At 36.5% G+C, this 23019-nt stretch overlaps 1 pseudogene; it reads left to right on the forward strand.

Annotated features, from left to right (window-relative positions):
* Positions 1–22416: 22416 nt before the first annotated feature.
* LOC101288135 (low molecular weight phosphotyrosine protein phosphatase-like) lies at positions 22417–22897 on the forward strand (annotated as a pseudogene).
* The last annotated feature ends 122 nt before the right edge of the window (positions 22898–23019 follow it).

Below are 23019 nucleotides of genomic sequence, written 5' to 3' on the forward strand. Positions count from 1 at the left end.
TGTATCCATGATAAGTTAAGGGATACACAAAACAATTAGATGTAAATATGACATCAAATACAGTAATCATGAAGTGAAGAGAGTACAGATGCAGGGTATCTAAAATGCATTTGAAATTAAGAGATCAGCAACTTAAGCACATATATATGTATATATATATAGAGAGAGAGACTGCTATACAAAAACCTCGTGGTAATTACAGACCAAAAATCTATAATAGATAAGTGCAGAAAAAATAAAAAAGAATCGAAACAACACTAAAGATAGTTATCAAGTCACAAGAGACAAGAACAAAATAAGAAAGGGGAAAGGAGATATGCTCTTATTTTTTTCTTTCTCTCTGCTTCTGAATGTAAGGTGGGCAACTAGATACAACTTGAGTAGCTATCTTGAATCATAAGGTACAAGCCACGTGTTGAAAATGGAAGAGCAGTAAAGATAAAAGGAGAAGACTTAAACACTGATGACCACAGCGCTGCCACGACAGCTCTCAACTGCTCACCTACAGATTCTGTTTTCCAAGGGTAAATAAACTTCTACTTATTTAAGCCACTGCTATTTTTTTCTGTCACTCTAACTGAATCTGATCTTAAATATCTAGGAAGAAATAGATACATAGAAAACTAAGCAAAATATGGAATATAAAAATATGAAGCAATTAATAACTCCAGGGAAAACAAAATTGTATAAAAAAGCAAATGTCTTTAGAACACACCACTTTACTTAGCAGTAATATGCTGTTATAATGTCATAAGAATGTAAACACTGGATATTGATTTAATCAGTAATTGTGATATAACTATTTGGAAGGTGAAACAAGGTGGTGTTACTAGAAGAGTAAACCCCATTTCTTTAATTAGTCAACATAATACTTAAAACTGATAGATGAATAATAACAATATGAGTATATTATTTTAGAATATGTAGAAAAATACCAGAATAAACTACTTTTAGAGGTAAAAGTATTCACCAGCGGTTGCCTCTAGCAGAGAAACTAGATGATGGATGGGGTCTGGTAAGAGGCTGCTGTTTTTTCTTATAAACTTTGAAGAATGATTTGTTTTTTAAACTCTGTGCATTTATCTCTTTGATAAAAATGTAAGTAATTTTTAGTTGCTAGATTGGGTTAGGTGGTCTGCCTGCCTTAGATGCAGCAACAAGCGCTCTAATTCATAGTAAGATGTCATTCTGGCTGGTGAAGGTAGAGACAAATACTAACTCATCACTTGATCTCTGCAATGGCCCAGTGGACTTCATTGAATATTTGTGTTTGACTATCAGGAAAATTCTTCCTCTTTCATCACTTCAGAAAATATTATCTATACCATCCTTTAAGACTCCACAGAGGAACTGCATAAACTTCTATTGACTCACTCACTGTCTTCCACGCTGCCTGGTTAGCAACAGGAGGGCTGGCGTTTGGTTTTCCAGTCCTATCTTGAGCTCAGGGTGTGGCACATGGCAATTACTCAGCAGGTATTTGATCTTTAAATGACAGCATTTCAGGGCCTAAAGTCTAGTTAACTTACACTTGTCTTCCAATGATCCATGTATAATTTGTACTTTCTCATTGGAGCATTTCCTTTCTTATTGATGCTCTAAAAGAAATCATGGGTAGGATGCAGGAAAGAGGAGAAGGTATTCCAGAGGGAGGAATCAGTGATATCCAAAACAGAGGAATGGAAACGTGCATAGCATTTGACAAGGGTAAAGGGAGGGGGGGAAGACAAGAGATTGATGTTAGTCCAGCCCCATATACTTTCAGCAACTCAGAATGGGAACCTAAGCTCAGAGACATTCATTAACTTGTCCAGGGCACATATTCCACTTGTGGTAAAAGGAAGATTAATTCACCAGCTTGTGTCCACAGCAAGGCACTAGTAATTTTTCATCGTGTACAGATACAGATTAAAATAAATGTATTTACACACATATGTAATTCCACAAAAATGAAACCACATAACTGATATTTAGAGGACTGTGGTGAACTAATGACATAAAATTTACATCATTTTATATCATGCTTGTTCAAAGAGTGGTTTTTAAGAACAATCTCTTTCTGAAGCTTATTCAAGTGTCTAGAACTTTGGACAAAAGTCACCATATATAAACTCAGAAATAAATGGATCGATAAATCAGAGATGTCACGATGTGCTCCTGGTGGAATGCTAGATTAAAGCAGAAAACAGTTATTCAGAAATCATAGACATTGTTTAAGAAATGGGAAGTTTGGACAAGTTCTCATGGTTCAGTATCCGTTTTCTACCCAAAAGCATGCTAGCAATGCACCCCACCTGGGCCACAAGCATTCATGTTACAGTTAGGGGTCTTGTATCCACCCTCACCAATAACACTGGTAGGAGGGCTGATAAAATGAAACAGCATGTGCTTACACAAGCCTTTATTTAGCAAAAATGTGACTTAGTGTTTTGTATTCAAAAAGTAACTTTCTGGCTCTCAACATTTTAAAAAATATAAATCAGTTCCCATAACACATAGCAAGAAATGTAAGGATTCTCAAGCTTGAGAAATGGGGGTTGAAATTATTAAAAAGGGGGGACTTTTTCTGCACTTCAATGTTTATTTAATCTGCTTGAAATTAAGCTTAGCATATCTATAACATACAGCATGAAACGTGAACTATTTGGAGCTTAATATTGTGCATAATACATTTATAAGTACTGTACATTTTTAGCACTTATTTTTAGATCAAAGGTTAAAAGTTTTTTTATTGAATGAAAGATTCTTTAAATTCTATAGTACTTTACAATTTTTAAAAGTTTCACACACATGATTTCATATAATCCTTTAAAAACCCTTTTTTTCCCCAGCTCTATGTTGCCCCTCCTCCCTTCCCTCTCTCCACTAGTAACCACTAGTTTGTTCTCTATATCTGTGAGTCTGCTTCTTTTTTATTTCACTTACTAGTTTGCTGTATTTTTACATTCCACGTATAAGTGAGATCATACAGTGTTTGTCTTTCTCTGACTTATTTCACTTAGTGTAATGCCCTCCAAGTCTATCCGTGTTGCTGCAAGTGGCAAAATTTTATTCATTTTTTTATAGCTGAGTATTCCATTGTATATATATACATTGTATATATATACAATGTATATATATACATTGTGTATATATATATATACAATGTATGTATATATATATATATATATATATATAACATCTTCTTTATCCATTTATCTATTGATGGACAATTAGGTTGCTTCCAGACCTTTGCCATTGTAAATAGTGCTGCTATGAACATTGGGGTGCATGTATCTTTTCAAATTACTGTTTTTGTTTTTTATGGATATATGCCCAGGAGTGGGATTGGATCATATGGCAACTCTATTTTGAGTTTTTTGAGGCACCTCCATACTGTTTTCCACAGTGGCTGCACCAATTTACATTCCCACCAACAGTGTAGCAGGGTTCAAAAAGGGGGATTCTTAAATCTAGAAACTGTAAGAGTTTCTAACTCACTAGAAAACTGTAAGAGTTCTTTAATATTGAGATTCTCAATTTATCAGTTTTAAAGGTGATGCTAATTTACCTTTGAAATGGAGTTTTCTGATAGTATTGGCTGTTGATTTGAGTGATATCACTTAAAATGATTTCAACAAATCTAAATTTGTTCCTTAAGTTTTACATGATGTAACTGTTGATTATGTAATCTAGAAAAAAATAAAAGAAAATGTACATGGAAATTTTAAGTAGAGAGAGCTGGAGGAGCTTGGAAATCACAGGGTAAGCCAACTCTTTGCGGGCCTCTCACTGCTGTGGCCTCTCCCATTATGGAGCACAGGCTCCGGACACGCAGGCCCAGCGGCCATGGCTTACGGGCCCAGCCGCTCCGCGGCATGTGGGATCTTCCCGGACCAGGGCACAAACCCGTGTCCCCTGCATCGGCAGGTGGACTCTCAACCACTGTGCCACCAGGGAAGCCCAAGCCAACTCTTTAGTTCTCTCTTCAGTCTGCTTTTTGAGAAAGTAGAAAGACACTGGCCATGAAGTCAGACCTAGACTAAATCCTCCCACCAACTAGCTTTGTCACTCAGGCTCTTTGCTCTCTCTGAATCTCAGCTCCTCGTCTATAAGTATGGGAAGAAAAATATCTACCTTGTAGAACTGAAGTGATTATTAAAGAAAACGTTATATAAAATGTATAAGCTGAGCATCAGATCAGGTAACCAACGAGCCGTTGTCATCATCTTAATTCCAGCTCTGAATCATATTAAAATAATTCTTTGCATGGTCTTATCTTCAATTTCTCATGCTCCTTTTCCCTGCTCAATCTTCATTTTCTACAATCTTCATCCTGCTATGCTATGCTTTTACTTGAGGTGTTCTCATTTCAATAAAAAAGATTTCATTATTTTCAATGGTACATAAAAGAAAATTAAGTGCGACAGGCTATAATAAATCTCTCCTGAGATTATTATCCCTCTTAGATTTAATTACAATACAAATACTGTCTTTCTTTTTATGCAAAGATGGTGCTGCTGGCAGTAGTATCCCTGTGTGGGTATATAGCTACAAAGACCAACGTGTGACCTGAAACCTTTCTCTCAATTATAGCTTATGGAGATCAGCCTGTTTTTAAACTTCAGTAGAATCCATTTAAGCCATTTACTACAAGACTAAAACCATGTTCTGAATCACTAGGGTAAGATTCAAATATGTAAGTCTGTGGTTGTTGTTTTTTTAAATTATTTGCCTGTTTTAATGCCCATCTCTTATATTATGCTTTTTTACCCAAAACAAAATAAGATTCAGATTTAGAGAAAGGATGCTTCTTTTTTTTTAATGTGTTTGGGACCATGAGAAAAGAGATAAGAAGCTCCAGTGGTCCCTCGGTAGACAATTCTCTACTGTCAATAGCTCAGAACTGCTGGGAAAGAAATGAGGAGAGAGAAGCTGTCAACAGAGTGACCTGCACATCCCTAGAGCTACTCTCAGCAGCTGGCCCAGAAAAGCCGGATCCTAGAAAAGTCCATTTGCCATGAGTTCTAGAGTCAAAGAAGAAGCAAGAGAATTTCTCAATATCAAGCAACTAGAAAAATGGAGACATTGCCTTCCATTTTTAGTTGAATATTTGCTACCACTACCAAGATATGTATGCATGGGAGCACTACCCACCCTTTGGGAAATAATTAATCACGTGAGGTCCCTGAGGAGGTATGAGAAGAAGGGGTTCACCCCAGAGGCCCCAGGAAGGAAGCTTTAATCTGAAAGTCTACTTCTAGTGAGACAGGGCGTGTACTAAGGACACATATGAATGCAAGGAAGTGTATGGGAGTGGCAGGAGGGGGTGGCACAGAAAGAGACCACTGAACAGCCTCTACTACGGGAATGCCATATATGTTTGCACATATATAAAACAACACATGTACAAAAGCAGTTGAGTTGAGTAGTGATTGTCATCGTATTTATTCTAGGGCACTGACAATGCATGCTTTGGCCACATTCTCAGAGCTCTCAGTCTCTGGGCCAGTGAGAGCGGCACATTGCAGCAATGCCCATGACAGTGTGCCCTGTACCATGTCACCCTGGGCAAGGAAGTTCTGCAATGGACCATGTTTTCTGCACTTGGACCTCTGTTTCTACCATTTATGTTGTTGATCTGTAATAACTAATGAAAAGATATGGACATGATAATTCTGGACCAAAGGAAAGATGAGCATCAAGAATATTAGAAATCCAATTTCATGGCACCTCAGTCACCTTTAAGAATCTGGTAGAGGTAAAGGTCAAAGGATATCCAGTGACTGGTGGGAATTCTTTGGCATTATAAAGAGCAACATCAAATGGCACTGGGTCATGGACTGAAAACTGCATGAAGGTCTGCAGTAAGAAACTGACCAGAGGCTCGTCCTGCCACCAGGGCATGTGTGAGGACCAAAGACCATGTGTACCATGCTGAGAAAGTGGCCCTTACACCACGTTATAACATCACCTAGAGCCCTGGCTCAACCTGGCTCCATTTCTCACCAACCCTACCCTCCCTGTCACTATTCCGTCCACACACAGACAGCAAAATTAGGAAGCTTACCTCTGTCATCTGGTCCCACACAATGACAGACACCAACTTGTGTTCACTGCCATGCACAAATGTGTCACCTCTATCAAATAGCCAGAGCCAGTGCACAGCTACACAACAGAGACAGGAGCCTCTGAGGCATTAAATGAGGGCTGAAGAGGAGAGGAAAGGAGCACACACATATCTCTGCGTCTCTGCCCACCTCAGGTCTCATTCAATTAAAAAGAAGGAGAGCGTAGGAAGGGAGGGCAGGACGGGACTGGGGAAGAGGCAGAGAGAGAGAGTCAGACAGGAAATCAAAAGCAAGTAGCAGACATTCTCAACAGATAGAGAATTTTGCCCATTTTTCATCAAAAAATTTCTATGTTTTATATTCCTAAGCTATTATATGTCTATTATTTTCATATATGGAAAATATCCATAGAATACTGAATGTTTTCAAACATCTAATGCAATTTTAATAAAGTAACTTTACAATCATTCTATTGTGTATTATACTTGACCAGTTTTATTGTAACCATAGATTTGGGTATTCATAACTTCCTTCACTACCATTATCCTGGTTAATCAAGAATTAACTTTGCCTTATGTTAAAGAAAATATTTAAATTATTTTCTTAAATCAGAGAATTAAGCATTTCTTAAATCTGGATTTCTTAAGTCAGAGAACAAAGCATTTCTGAAGATTCTCTTACTTGCTTTATTCCTGTGGCACCTGTAGTGTCTTCTCTTACTATCTGTACAGTGAAAGCAAGAGTTGAGGGTTGATGCCCATCTCATAAAGTACAGCATCCTTGGAAATGAAACCCAGCTCTAGGTATTTACATGTCTAACTTCTTTTGATTTTTCCATGAACTTCTTAACTATGGGGTCTTAGAGCAGGATCCACTCAGGATCTGCTCAACAAGAATGACAACAGGAAGATTTCAATCTATTTCTGGCTTCAGTTTATCAAATAGATGAACCAAGCCTATAGAAAGCTATGTATGTACTGAACACTAAATCTGATGTAAAGTTAAATGAAGTTCAAGTGCTTCTGTAATTATTTTATGTAATGAATTTTGTATTTTGTATTATTTTGTGTGCAATTTGTATTAAATATAATTATTTTAAAACTAAATGAGAAAATGTATACACACATCCTGGTTTGCCTTTTTAAAGTCCAGGTTTATGCATGTTACTTGGCATAATTATTAACAGTGTCCCCTTGTTCCTCTCAAACATTCCAAATAATCTTAAAACTTCAGTGGCATAAAACAATACATATACCAGACTTTTCAAAAGTACACCCTTGGTGTCAAAAGGGAAATGCACCTTGAACTTCATTGTGCTTCTGTTCAAATATCTTTAATCTCTCCACCTAAAATATTGTAGAGCCTAAGAACCAATCTTTTGAGGGCAGATTTCATTAGCATACCTTGGAGGGCACATGAATTTATTTAATATATACTCAGTTATTTTGCCTCTCAAGTGACCTGCACTATCTTTTTTCCACTCCAGATATCACACAGAACATCACAAGCTCCTATGGGGCTGATTCCAGCCACCTTTGTGACAGAATTCTATCTAGCTTGCTCTGAAGTTCAGAAAAGGTGTTTCAAAATTCTAAAGTCTGAGGGCAGAAGTAGCATTGTGCTGCTGCAAAATAATTATTGGTTGATACCAAAAAAACTTCTGAAGTTAGCTTTTCTTCCAAGAGCAATCAGTTTAATGTGATATACTGTGACATGACAGAATAAATAAGAGAAATGGAATTATGTTTAATTATGTCATATCACATTAAGTCATATGATAAATTTGAAAAGGGGTTTTTTGGGGAAAACCTTTTAATGATATGAGCTTTGACTTCAGTAGAAAACATTTTTTTTCCTCATTTCTGGCAAATCAAAGCAGAAATCTCAGCTGTTACAAATAATTTAACTACTTCCAACAATATTTCAGACAAACAGATTACATCTGAAGCATACATATAAGGCTAAAATTAAAAAAATACTCAGTTCTAATTTTTACACTAAATATGCAGACTAACAAATTATCAAAAGACTTGCTCTTACTTACATTAACTTTTCCCAGTAAAATAAGGACTTAGATGTAGCCACTCATTTTTTAGGATACCATTTTTTATATTCTGTTGAGCAAAAATTACTAAACCAGAGAATAAAAAAGGAAAATACGTATGGTAGATCTACACAATTCAGAGAAAAATAGTAATATTAGAAAATGATATAGAGTTGTCCCTCAGTGTCTGCCGGGCATTGGTTCTAGGACCCCCGTGGGTACCAAAATCTGCACACGGTCCATTTCCTTACAGTCAGCAACCTCTATTCACAGGTGCGCCCCATGAATGTGAAGGGCTGACTGTATAAGAATTGGCCTTATCTAAAACATTGACATCCTTGAATTTTGTGATTTATTTGAGAAGTACCAGAGTTACTGAAATAATCTTATCAGAGCGTATAACAAGTATGATGACCTATTTTCACAATAAAAAGTGAAAGAGTAGTTCTTTGGGGTAGTCCCTGGCCAGGACTGAAATTGATGTTCAGTATCTCCCAGGCCTTGCATGACAGGAGACAACTGTTGGGCATCACCACACAGCAGTCAACATTTCAGAGGTGAAATACACCAACTGACAATAGCCATTATTATACAATCTGTTAACAATGTAACGGGATAACACTGACTGTGTAGGAAAAAATTATGCAGATGGCCTTCTCACTGTGTCCCCATAGGACAGAGAAAGAGAAAGCACTGGTCTCTCTTCCTCTTCTTAGAAAAACACTAATCCCATCACAGAGGACCCATCCTCACATCCTCATCTAAAGCTAATTATCTTCCAGAGGCCCCACCTCCAAATACCATCACATTGGGGATTAGGGCTTCAATATATGAATTTTGGGGGGACATAAATCTTTAATCTATGATATTCTGCCCCTTGGTCCCCCAAATTTAAATCTTTCTACACGCAAAATATATTCATTCCATCCCAACCTCCCCAAGTCTTAACTCATTCCAGTGTTTAAAGTCCAAAATCTCATCTAAATATCATCTAAATCAGATATGCGTGAGACTTGAGGTACAACTTAACCTGAGGCAAAACTCTTCTCCAGCTGTGAACCTGAAGAACCATATAAGTTGTGTGTTTCCAAAATACAATGGTGGAACAGACATAAGACAGACATTCCCATTCCAAAAGGGAGAATCAGAAGGAAGAATGGGGTGACGGGTTCCAAGAAAGGCCAAAACCTAACAAGGCAAGTTCCATAAGACCTTAAGGCTTGGAAATAATCCTCTTTGGTTTGATGCTCTGTCTTTTGGATTCACTGAGGCAGCAGACCTAACTCCACAGCCCTGCTGGTCAGGGGTCGCACTGCCAAGGCTCTGCCAGATGGGGTCATGAGCCCAAGGCTCTGCTAGGTGAGGTCATGTCCCCAAGACTTTGCCAGGCAGGGGGCCCGCCCGTAAGGCTCCATTCTTCCCCTGTTTTGAAGAACGGTATGTGTTCACAGCCAAATAACTCTACGGTCTGGTCCTGTAAGATCTAAGAAGTCCAATAGCCTTCCTTCCTTTCATTCCATTTCTGACTCCTTCAGTTAAAACCGGAAGGGGCAATATAGGGGTAGGGGATTAAGAGGTATAAACTATTAGGTATAAAATAAGCTACAAGGATATATTGTACAGCACGGGGAATATATCAAATATTTTAAATAACTATAAATGGAGTATATCCTTTAAAAAAACTGGCAATTTTTCTGCTCATATAATCCCATAATCTCTTTATCAAGCGATACTCCAGTCAAACTTTTGGCATTCTCTGCTAATGTTTCCTCATTTTTTGCATTGTGGACAGGCTGAGAATCTTCCAAATCTTTCCTTTTTGCTTAACAATTCCTTCTTCAATTCATTTCTCTCTTTTCACATTTTACTATAAGCAGCCAAGAGGAACCAAGCACATTTTGCTTAGATATAACCTCAGCTAAATACCCTATTTCACCACTCACAAGTGCTTTCTTCCACAAAACACTAGAACATGAACACAATTCAGCTAAATTCTTTGCCACTTTCTAACAAGGATCATCTTTCCTTCAGTTTCCAATAATGTGTTCCTTATTTCTGTCTGAGACCTCATCAGAATGGCCTTTAATATCTATATTACTACCAACATTCTATTCATGATTATTTATGTATTCTCAAAGATGGAAGCATTTTCTCCAGTCCTCTTTTCTTTCTGAGCCCTCACCAGAATCACCCTTAATGTCCATATTCCTAGCATTCACCTCAAAACCCCTCCAGCCTCTACCCACACTCAGTTCCAAAGCTGCTTGTGCATTGTGGTATTTGTTACAGCTGAGCCCCACTTCTTAGTTGTACAGAAATCTGTATTAGTCCAAATTCTCCATAGGAAAAAAACCATGTATATATACATGTATATATATGATTTACTAAAGAAATTGATTTACTAAAAGAAATTGGCTCATGTAATTGTGGAGACTGAGCAGTCCAAGACCTGTGGTTGGCAAGGTGGAGACCCAGGAGAGCCAATGCGTAAGTTCCAGTCTGAGTCTGAAAGCAGTAGAAAACCAATGTCCTGCCTTGAAGACAGTCAGACAGGGAGGGAGACTTCTTTCTTACTCAGCCTTGTATTATATACAGGCCTTCAGCAGATTGGATGAGGTACCCACATCAAGGAGGGCAATCTTCGTTTCTAGTCTACTGATTCAAATGTTTGTCTTATCCAAAGACACCCTGACAGACACACCTAGAAATAATGTTTAATTAGATATCTGGGTACTCCATGGCCCAACCAAACTGACACATAAAATTAACCATCCTGCTTATAATCATCTCAAGGGTTACAAGTTATCATACAGAGGGGAAAAGAGAGATCTACAGGCTTTACATTGATAATTAAATGGGCCAGCCCAGAAACGACACAAGTCACTTTTGCTCCCAACCCATTGGCCAGAATTTGTCGTATGACTTCATCCAGTTGAAATGGGTCAATTTCATGGTTGTGTAGTGCTATGTTATTGTGGTTTTAGTTTGCATTTCCATGATGATTATGAGTATTAAACACATTTTCAAATGTGCTGGGCTTCCCTGGTGGCACAGTGGTTAAGAATCTGCCTGCCAGTGCAGGAGACGTGGGTTTGAGCCCTTGTCCGGGAAGATCCCACATGCCATGGAGCAACAAAGCCCATAAGCCACAACTACTGAGCCCACGTGCCACAACTATTGAACCCCACGCACCTAGATCCCATGCTCTGCAACAAGAGAAGCTACCATAATAAGAAGCCCATGCACTGCAACAAAGAGTAGTCCCCACTCACCACAACTAGAGAAAGCCCATGCACAGCAACAAAGACCCAACGCAGCCAAAAATAAAATAAAACAAAAAACAAATGTGCTATATATAGTGCAGGGCGATCAGCTTGGTGCTTTGTGTCCACCTAGAGGGGTGGGATAGCAAGGGTGGGAGGGAGACGCAAGAGGGAGGAGATATGGGGAAATATGTACATGTATAGCTGATTCACTTTGTCATACAGCAGAAACTAACACACCATTGTAAAGCAATTATACTCCAACAAAGATATTAAAAAGAAAAAGTGCTTATTGGCCATTTGATAAATCTTCATTGATGAATTGTTTGTTCAAAATTTTGCCCATTTTTTAATTGATTGGTTGTATTTATTATTTTATTATGTGTGTTATATTATTTTGTTAAATATTCTAGATACAAGTTCTTTGTCAGAGAGAAGTTTTGTACACACTTTCTCCCAGTCTATCTTGCTTTTTAATTACTTAATAGAGTATTTTGATGAGAAGAAGCTTTTAATTTTGAAGAAACCTAATTAATCACTTTTAAATTTTACTTTTATTATTCCGTATTTGCTTTCTAAGAAATATTTGCCAACCTCAGGCTATATTTTCTTCTCTAAATGTCAGAGATATAGCTTTTACATTTAAGTGTATCATCCATTCCCTCAAAGAATTGCTTTAGCACCTTTGTTAAACATCAATTGATTGTATATGTGTGGTCTATTTTCAGACTTGCTATTTGGTTTCATTGATCTCTTTGTCTATTATTATGCCAATACCCCACTCTCTTGAATAACAATTCTTTATTGTAACCCGTGAAATGAGGAAGTTTAAATCCTCCAACTTCATTCATTTAAAAAATTATTTTGAATATTCCAGGACCTTTGTATTTTTATATAAATTTTATAATGAACTGAATAATTTGTACAAAATTTTCTGTTGATATTATGATCAGGATTTCACTGAATTGACAAATTAAGTTGGAAAAAATTAACAATTAATGAAATTCAGTCTTCCAATTCATTAATATGGTATATTTTTCCACTCCATTTCTTTCAGCATTGTTTTGTGGATTTCAGTACAGAGGACATTCACATATTTTATTAGATTTATTCCAGAGTATTTTGTTTTTATATTTTAAATGTAATGTTGTTTTAACTTGTTTCCTATTTGTACACAGTATATAGATATACCTTTGATTTTTGTAAATTGATCTCTTACCTATGAAATCTCTAAATTCATTCATTATTTCTTGTAGTTGCTTTGAGATTCCTTAGGAATGTCTACATAGATAATTACGTCCTCTGTGAATAGAGATTATTTTACATCTTCCATTACAATCTTTATGCTTTTTATTTCTTTCTCTTGCCTTATTGTACTGACTGGAACCTCTAAGACACTGTTAAAGTGGTGAGCATTAGCATTCTTGCTTTGCTACTCATGCTAGGGGAAAATTATAGAATTTTGCATCATTTAGTATAGTTAGATGTAGTTTATGATTTATAGGTGTTCTTTGTTGGACTGAGGAAGTTACCTTCTTGTAATTGCTCAACATTTTTATAATGAATGTGTGTTGAATTTTGCAATTTTTTTTTTTTTCAGACAACAGAATAAAGAATATTTATTCTCAAGCAGAAAAGCAAAGTCAGATAAAACTGCAGGGGGCTCCTAAGAACCTGTTATCTATGTTCAGGATCAAGAGAAACCTGAAGAGGGCCTCTGAAATTTACAATAGCTTAGGGGTGTTGGTGAAGAAGAGCCTGTCCCTTCTTGCAAAGGTGACAGGCCTATCATTCATGAGTCATTCATTCATGACTCAACCCTGATGTCATTTGTTCTTTTCAAACCTTCCCTTTGGATTTCTCCTCAGAATTATTTGTGTATAGTGTGCCTAAATTTTAAGAGCCACAGATTCTTTTCGGAATAACAACAGTAAGCAGGTATAAAAGTCTACGATTCCTCCTCTGCAACCCCTCCAGTCCATTTCTTCTTCTTCTTTTTTTCTTTTTTTGGCCATACCGCCTGGTATGTGGGATCTTAGTTCCCTGACCAGGGATCGAACCCGTGCCCGCGGCAGTGGGAGCGTCGAGTCTTAACCACTGGACTGCCAGGGAATTCCCCATTTCTTCTTTTGTGTTCTCAGTACAACCAGTGACATCCTGGCACTTGCTGTGTGATGGGACTGATGCAATAATCTTCTAACTGGTTCCTCAGATGCTAGCCTTTTCCAGCTCCAATATATCCTGTATATCTCTGCTAGACCACTTTTCCCACAAATTTTTTTAATTGAGATAATTATATGGTGCTTCTCCTTCATTCTGTTAGCATGATTAATTAGACTGTTTGGTTTTCAAATGTCTAACCTGGCATTCCATGTACAAGCCTCACTTGGTCATGATGTATTAGCCTTTATATACGTTATTGAATTTAGTTTGCTAATAGTATATCAATGATTTTGCATCTATGTTCTTTAGGAAGGTTGGATAGCAATTTTCTTTTCTGGGTTTTTTGTTTTGTTTGTTTTGTTTTGTTTCATATTTTGGTTTTAGGGTTGTGCTGATCCCATAAAACAAGTAGGGAAGTGATTCTTCCTCCTCTGTTTTTCCGAAAAAGGTTGTATAAGATTGGGATTATTTCTTTTTCAGTTGATAGAATTCACCAATGAATCCATCTAGGTTTGAAGTTTTCTTAATGGGAAGATTTGTAATAACATATTCCATTTCTTTAGTATATACAGAGCTATTCCGATTTCTTATACTCTCTTGTGCCAATTTTGATATTTTATGTTTTTTCAAGGAATTTGTCAATTTTATCTATGCTGTTAAACTTCCTGGTAAAACACTGTTTGGAGTACTCTCTTTTTATCTGTTTGAAGTCTATAGAATCTGTAGGGATATCCCCTCTTTCATTCTTGATATTAGTACCTTAGTTATCTCTCTCTCTCCTCTCTTTCCCTCTCTTATTTATTTATTTATTTGTTTGTTTATTTATTTATTTATTTAGCCCAGTCTTGCTAGGGGTTGATCAAGTTTTATTAAACTTTTCAAAGGGCCAACATTTTTCTTTGTTGATTTCTTTATTTTTATCTGTTTTCTATTGCGCTGATCTTTTTACCTTTCATTTTAAACTCTTCTATCTTTTGATATAAGTATTCAAAGTCATAAATTTTCTTCAAAACACTGCTTTGGATGCATCCCAACAAATTTTTATATATTGTCTTTTCATTTTCATTTAGTTTAAAAATTGTCTAAAACCCCCTGTGATTTCTTCTTTGACCCATGGGTTATTAGAAGTATGTTGCTTAGTTTTAAAACATTTTGGAATTTTCTAAACCTTTCATTGTTACTGATTTCTAATGCAATTTCATGGTCATCAGAGAATATACCCTGTAAGATTTTAATCTTCTAAAATATATTGAGACATGTTTGGTAGTTAAGGATAATCTGTTCTAATGAGCAATTTTTATCAATATATATGCACTTGAAAAAGAATGTGTATTCTTCAGTTGTTGGAGTTAATGCTCTATAAATAATAATTAGACTCAAATGATTGGCAGTGTTGCTCAAGTCTTCTACATTCTGCCTGATTTTTTGCCTATTTGTTCTACATATCACTGAGAGATTGGTGTTTAAAAAGAACTCTAAACCATGATTGTGAATTTTCCTAGCATCTTCTTTCTTCTCTGAGTTTTTGATTCATATATTTTGAAGCTCTTACGCACATACACAATTACAAATATTAAGTCTTCTTGTTGAATGGACCCTTTTATCATTATGACTTGTTCCTCTCTATCTCTGATAATACTCCTTGACTTGAAGTCACTTTGGCCTAATATGATCTTTATGGTTAATGTTTTAATGGTATATCTTCATCTATCCAAACGGGAAGAGGAAATAAAAGTGAGAAAAGTAAAAATGTTCAGCCTATCTAGTATTTATATCTAAAGTATCTCTCAGACAGCATGTAACTGAGTCTTGCCTTTTTATCTAGTCTTACAACCTCTTTTCATTGGAATGTTAATCCACTTATACGTAATGCAATTATTGAAACAGTTGCACTTAGATCTAGTACTCTGATATTTTTTATTTGCACTGTTTTTTATTCCTTTGCTATTTTTCTGCCTTCATTTAACTGATTTGAATATTTTTAGTATTCCATTTAAAATGTTTTATTGTCTAAGAAGCTATATCTCTTTGCATTATTTTTGGTGAATCTGTAGGGATTAAAATGTGCACCCTTAAATTTTCACAGTCTACATAGAGTTAATTTTGTATTACTTCATGTCAAATGTAAAAATATTATACTTCTATTTATACTCCCCACCTCAAACTTTGTGTTATTGTTGTCATATATGTTATACATACATACATTATAAACTTCACCATTCAGTGTTATAATTTTTGCCTTAAATAGTCATATGTCTTTTAAAGAAATTAAAAGAAGAAAAATTTTTAATATTTACCCACATATTTACTCTTTCTTGTGCCATTCAATTTCTTCTGTAGATCTGAGTTTCTAGATAGTCATTTCTCTTCAGACTGAAGAACTTGCTTATCATTTCTTGTAATGCAGGACTGCTGTGAGTAATTCAGTTTTATTTTAAGCCTGAAAATTTCTTAATTTTGCCTTCATTTTTAAAAAACATTTTCACTGGTCATAACACTGGATTGACAGAACATTTTCTCCTTAGTTTTCAGAACTTAAATATGCTGCTTCATTGTCTGTTGGCCACCATTGTTTCTGATAAGGAACAGTTATGTATATATCACTGTCAGCAGTTACATGCATCATTGTTCTCTATATGTAATGAGTCAATTTTTTCAAGTGACTTTCAAGATTTTCTCTGTATCTTTGGATTCCACCAGTTTGACTATGATATTCCTAGGTGTGGCATTATTTGCATTTACGCTTCTTGGGTTTTGCTAAAATTCTTGGATTTTAAGTTAATGTTTTTCACCAGTTTTGGAAAAATTTTAGGCATGATGTCTTCACATACTTTTTGTGTTCTCTCACTATTTTTTTTCATTCTAGTCTTACAGTTACATGCATTTTAGACTATAATCATACTTTACTTTATTGTGTTTTGCTTTATAATGCTTCACAGATATTGTATTTTTTATAACTTGAAGGTTTGTGGCAACCCTGCATCTAGCAAGTCTATTGGTGCAAATTTTCCAACAGCATTTGCTTACTTCAGGTCTCTGCATTACATTTTTGTAATTCTCACAATATTTCAAATTTTTCGTTATTATTATATATGTTATGGTGATCTTTGATGTTACTACTGTAATTATTTTGGGACACCACGAATTGCACCCACATACAATGGCAAATTTAACTGATAATTGTGTGTGTTCTGACTTCTCCACTGACTGGCCATTTCTCCATCTCTCTCTCTTTCCTTCAGCCTCCCTAATGTCAACAATATTGAAATTAGGCCAATTAATAACCCTACAATGGCCTCTAAGTGTTCAAGTGAAAAGAAGAGTTGCATGTCTCTTACTTTAAATCAAAAGCTAGAAATGATCAAGTTTAGTAAGGAAGGCATATTGAAAGTCAAGACAGGCTGAAAACTAGGCTTCTTATACCAAAAAGTTAGCCAAGTTGTGGATGCAAAGGAAAAGTTCTTAAAGGAAATTAAAAGTGCTACTTCAGTGAACTCATGAATGATAAGAAAGTGAAACAGCCTTCTTGTTGATATGAAGAAAGTTTTAGCAGTCTGGATAGAAGATCAAACCCCCTTAAGACACAACAACCCCCTTAAGACGAAGTTGAATCCAGAGCAAGGCCCTAACTCTCTTCAAGTCTATGAAGGCTGAGAGAGGTGAGGAAGTTTGAAGCTAGCAGAGGTTGGTTCATGAGGTTTAAGCTATCTCTATAACATAAAAGTGCAAAGTGAAGAAGCTGATGTAGAATCTGTAGCAGGCTGTCCAGAAGATATAGCTAAGATAATTCATGAAGGTAGCTATATTAGACAACAGATTTTCAATGTAAACACAACAGCCTTCTACTGGAAGAACATGCCATCTGGGACTTTTATAGCTAGAGAGGAGAAGTCAATGCCTGGCTTCAAAGTTTCAAAGGACAGACTGACTCTCTTGTTAGGGGCTAATGCAGCTGGTGAATTTAAGTTGAAGCCAATTTACCATTCTGAAAATTCTAAGGCCCTTAACAATTGTGCTAACTTAACTCTGTTTGTGCTCTATAAATGGAACAATAAAGCCTGGATGACAGCACGTCTGGTTACTACATGGTTTGCTGAATATTTTAAGCCCACTACTGAAAACTACTGCTTAGAGAAAAAAATTCTCTTCAAAATATTACTGCTCATTGACAATGCACCAGGTCACCTGAGGGATCTGATGGAGATATACAATGAGATTAATGTTTTCATGACTGCTAACACAACATCTATTCCTCAGCCCATGGATCAAAGAGTAATTTCAACTTTCAATTCTTATCATTTAAGCAATACATTTTGTAAGACCTGAGCTGTTTTTTTTCCTCTTAGTTTTTCTCCTGTTCTATTGACTTCTCTTCACATTCACTAATTTCCAATCTCATATTAAGCCCATTCAGTTCAAATTTTTCATTTCAAATACTGTATATTCAGTTTTATAGTTTCCATTTGGTCTTATTTTATAATTTCCATTTCTCTGCTGAGATTCTCCATCTGTTCATTCATTATGAAATATTTTTGTTCCAACCCATGAAAATATTTACAACAGCCTTAAAAAAAAACTTCTCCATTAATTCGAACATCTGAGTCATCTTGTGGTTGTTCTCTTTACTTTTTCTATCTTGTCTGTGGGTCACATTTTCCTGTTTCTTTACATTTCAATTCATACTGATCATTATGAATGATGCATTTTAATATCCTGGATCCTGTCAGTTTTTCCTACAGTGTTGATTTTTGTTCTAGTAGTCAGTTAACTTGATTGGATTCAAATTCCAAACTCTGGCTCTTCTGTAAGCAGCTGAAATTTCTACTCAGTTTTGCTTTCTGGCAAGTCTGCTGCATTCCACCATGTATGCATAGTTCAGGGACCAATCAAAGTGGGGTTTATCTGCTGGTTTGGGGGCCTCCACCTCAATTAGCTCCCTTTCCAGAAAGCCTTTTCCTCACTTATCTTCTACCTTGGCAATATCAAACTCCATTCTTTGACTCCTCAAGCCATTAAGACTGCAGATTTCTGCTTGAATTCCAGCCATTCCATGGCACTTTCAAAGAGAATGACCTCAGGCAGAAAATTCATAAATGTAAAACTCACCCAGAGCAGTTTCCCTTTTCAAGTGTCTATACTCCTGTTTCTGCCTGCTTTTGGTCACTCTCCAGTGCCTTCAACTAGATGTTTTTTACTTCACCAAGAATTTATTATTCTTCTCTGCATAATGGTTTGTCTAATACAAACTACTCTACCATTAACTGAAGTAACACCTCCTATTTATAGTTTATTAAGATAAAATAATACCTAACTCCAGCTTATTTGAATAGAAAACATAAAAAACAAAAACAAAAAAAACAGTTCCCGGGGACTTCCCAGGTGGTCCAGTGGTTAAGACTCCACGCATCCAATGCAGTGGGTGTGGGTTCCATCCCTGGTCAGGGAACTAAGATCCCACATGCCACGGGGCAACTAAGCCTGTGCACTGCAACTACTGAGCCCGCATGCTCTGGAGTCCATACGCCACAACTAAAGAAGCCCACATGCCACAATGAAGAGCCCATGCAGCCAAAATAAATAAACAGTTCCCTACTTTCTAGTGAACAAATGTTTAAAATATATGCATTTAACTCCCACAAATTCAAAGACAAAAAAAAAAAAGGTAGTTCTTCTATTACATTTTAAAATTACCCTCTTCCCTTTAAAAATACACAGAAATTCTACTGCAATAACTTCTACTCTTACTTCACAGGCTTATTCTAACTTCCTAGTAGAGCCCTTCTTCTTGTTATACCTCAATAGCTAGAGAATATAAGAGTTTATCAATCATATCACTCTCTAGTTGCTGAAAAATATAGTTAGCTTCCTTATCATATATCAGTTATTACTTTTCAAGTTGGGGGGGTGGTGGTTACAGTAGACCTTATGGACAAGCTAACCCAACTTGATATTCACCCTCCTGCTCCATTCCATCTCTATCACAGAAGTTGAAAAAACTAAATACTCAGCTATAGTTCCCTTTGCTGCTAGAAGTGGGCATGTGACAAGTTTTGGCCAATGATAAATAAATGGAATTTTGCTAGATGACATCTAGGAAAGCATTTGTTTCCCTGATAGAAAGAAAAGATGTCATTAGCACAGCCCCTGCCCCTGTCTACCTATCTTTAAAGCAGTCACAATGCCAATGCCTGGAATTTGCAAGCATGAAAGAATGACTATAAGGATGGTTCTATCATTCAGTGCCATTGAACCAAAGCCAGAAGCCTCCCAACCCCAGAAATCCTCAGTAAGAGAAAGCTATTCATTTCCTTACGCACAGCCAAAATTACTTCTAACTGCTATAGAAATCCATTTCCTTCATAGCACATTTATGCTAATTTATATCCCCAATGCCTGTTACAGTGCCTGGAACACAGAATTTACTGTCTTTGTTAAATTAATTAATATATGTCTATAATTTATAGTAATATTAAGATTTAAAACCAATTCAAATTTAAAATATAATCTTGGAAGTCAAAAAATTTTTCAAATTTGCATTTCTCCCAATACCTTCTAATGAGCTCTTTGTTGATGACAATCACATGTTCACATTACTATATCATCCTTCACAGAATGTTGACTTTGCGGTTGGTTTGGAATATTCTTTAAAAAGTCTCCCAAAATGTATAAAACATACCTGCAAATGTTAGATTCGAGGGCAAGTATTCCTGTATGAACCTTTCTTATGATTTTAATGTCCTTACTTAAATTTCTAACAATTCTTCATCTCATTTGTGAAGATTTAGTTCATCTCTATTAACCTCACCTTAGATACATTTTTTTTAAGATTTTCAAAGACGTTTTTTACCATAGAACATTGTAATAATTATAAATTGCCAAAGCAAAACATTGCAATATCTAAAACTCTGAGATTTAGATTCTGTGGTTTCGATTCTATTTTTCACTAGTTATGAAGAACTGCATTTAAAAATATTATATTGCTTACAGAAATCTAAATCATTAAACTTTTGGAAAACATTAACTCCATGGAGAATAATCTGTTTATTTTCATTAATATGTTTCCATGCAGTTTATATGTTTAAAATAAAACTTTTCTAGTAGCATAATTTCTCATCCTGAATGTAAATATTCTCAAAGTAGAAGTAAGTGGTTGTTAACTTGCAGTATTATTCAGTAAATATTTTTGTTAAAACCCTCGGTATTTTAAATCACAGAAAGTAGTTATGGATGAACCATGTTTTGGTTGTTTAAAGAATCAAAGGGAACATAATGGAAAGTTTCTCTTGTTGCTGTGCTGCTCAGAAAAAACTGATCTCATCCTGGTGAGGTTTTGTGGTGTGATTGACACCAAAGCTTCCGTGTAAGGTATGGAGACAATGCATCAACTCTGCCCAGAACACAAACATGTGGTTTATAAATCATGAGAATGGCTTCAAAAGAAAACATGGAGACAACTGAGTCCAAGGGCTTCTGAAATGAAGGCACCCATGTATCAGAAAGCAACAAAATAGTTTCAAAAGTAAGTGAACCCTTTCCTGGGATAGTGGAGTTCCCTAACTCCTTCCTAGGCTCTGAAGAAGTCAGGGAATTCTAAGGTTGAAGAAGTTCAATAACTTGGTTTTTAATCCTCAGCCCGTAGTAATAGACAACAGAGATATAGATAGATATAGTGTGAATATAGATATATAGATGTCTGTGGTTAAGATATATTAATCAAAGAATAATGTTTAGGCAAAAATCTCTAATTCCAACCTACGGCTATTCAATTTTATGCAAAGGGCCAGAGTTATTTCTTATTTAATAATTAAATATTCTAATGTATGTCCTTCTATCAGATGGACAACTTAGACACTAAGTAGAAAGTATTCCTTACTTCCATAAATGATTTTTTTAACTTATTTTTATTCTGTCTTATGAGTTTAATCTCACATGTCTGAAATAACAAGACTGGAGGTGGGCAGAGCTCAGAAGTCTGAGGCGCAGCATGGGTTTCTTTGAACAATAATTAATCTCTATTCCAAGTAATTTGCATCATTCTATTCTCCAGATTTCTAGGAAATATTTACCCACCAATTGCAAGCCACAAAACAATGCAAAAGCACAAAAGAACAAAGAAACAAAAAAGATATAAAACCTACCCTGAGGGTTTCCCTGGTGGCGCAGTGGTTGAGAGTTTGCCTGTCGATGCAGGGGTCACGGGTTCGTGCCCCGGTCCCGGAAGATCCCACATGCCGCGGAGCGGCTGGGCCCGCGAGCCATGGCCGCTGAGCCTGCGCGTCTGGAGCCTATGCTCTGCAACAGGAGAGGCCACAACAGTAAGAGGCCCGCATACAGCAAAATAAATAAAACCTACCCTGACAATAGGAGACACTAGGAAATAGTCATACAATTTCTTGTCTTAAGAAAGTCTAAGAAATTTAAAGAAGAAAAGGTCGAGCAAAGTGAAAAGTATCCCATTTCAAGGAGAATCCAAAGAAAGCATCCATTACATGTAAACACTTTTATATTCTGATTTTTTTTTTTGAAAAAAAGTAAGAGATTCTAGAGACATTATTTGGTAATGATTGTGGATCAAATTTCTGGCTCGAAAGAGCTCCATTTTCTATATCTTAGCTAAACTTACAGATTTGGCCATTTGATGAATGAGGCCCTCAAATTATAAGATTTTCATGAACTGCAGAACTGTGTCTTTAACAAAAATACTACATAAGGAAAAAAAAGCTGAACTTAGGCACAACTCTCCTATTCTGAGATTTTGCTAACCTCTGATATACATAATAACTAAATTGGCTGGGAACTGAAGACTTGCTGTCCTTAATTTCACTTTTATGCAAAGGTGAGAATGTCATTCATTCAGGCATCAATCTTAATTAAGACTTCTTGGTGCGGGGGGAAGATGGCCGAGCAGGTGACCAAGTCGGGGGTGTTCGTGTGTCTGGGTAACATCTGTCTATTACCCACTGCAGAAGCAGTCTTCAGGAAACTTGTAACTGATCAAAGCGTTTCAGATACTTGGAGGATGGACAGTGCAGCGACGTCCACGTATGAACTAGGAAACCCTCCTGATTATCGGGGGGCAGGCTTGCATGAAGAAGCATGGTACTCCCATGAGTCACGTTGCCCGGCAGGTTACCAAAGAAGACTTTGCCGCTGCTTTTGACTGTATACTACGTATGGATGAAAGCAACCGTAGAGATTTGAATAGAAAAAGTAACCAAGTTAAAAACTGCAGAGCGAAAATTGAACTACTTGGGAGCTACGAGCCACAAAAACAACTCATTTTTGAAGATCGCTATGACGGCAGGGATGTTCACTTTGAGACCATCTACCAGCAGTGCGTGCAGTGCTGCAGAGCTGCCCTGGAGAAGGTCCGCTGACCCGGGTCCAGTCCTGCGCGGCCCAAGCTCAACCCCACAGCCCGGGGGCTCAGTCGAGTGTCACAGTGTCACCCTTCCCTAGCTCAAGGCACAGGCCTTTCTTCAGTTGACTCACGTTTCTT

This window comes from Orcinus orca, chromosome 12 (genome assembly GCF_937001465.1).
Source record: "Orcinus orca chromosome 12, mOrcOrc1.1, whole genome shotgun sequence".
In the NCBI taxonomy this organism is placed as follows: Eukaryota; Metazoa; Chordata; class Mammalia; order Artiodactyla; family Delphinidae; genus Orcinus; species Orcinus orca.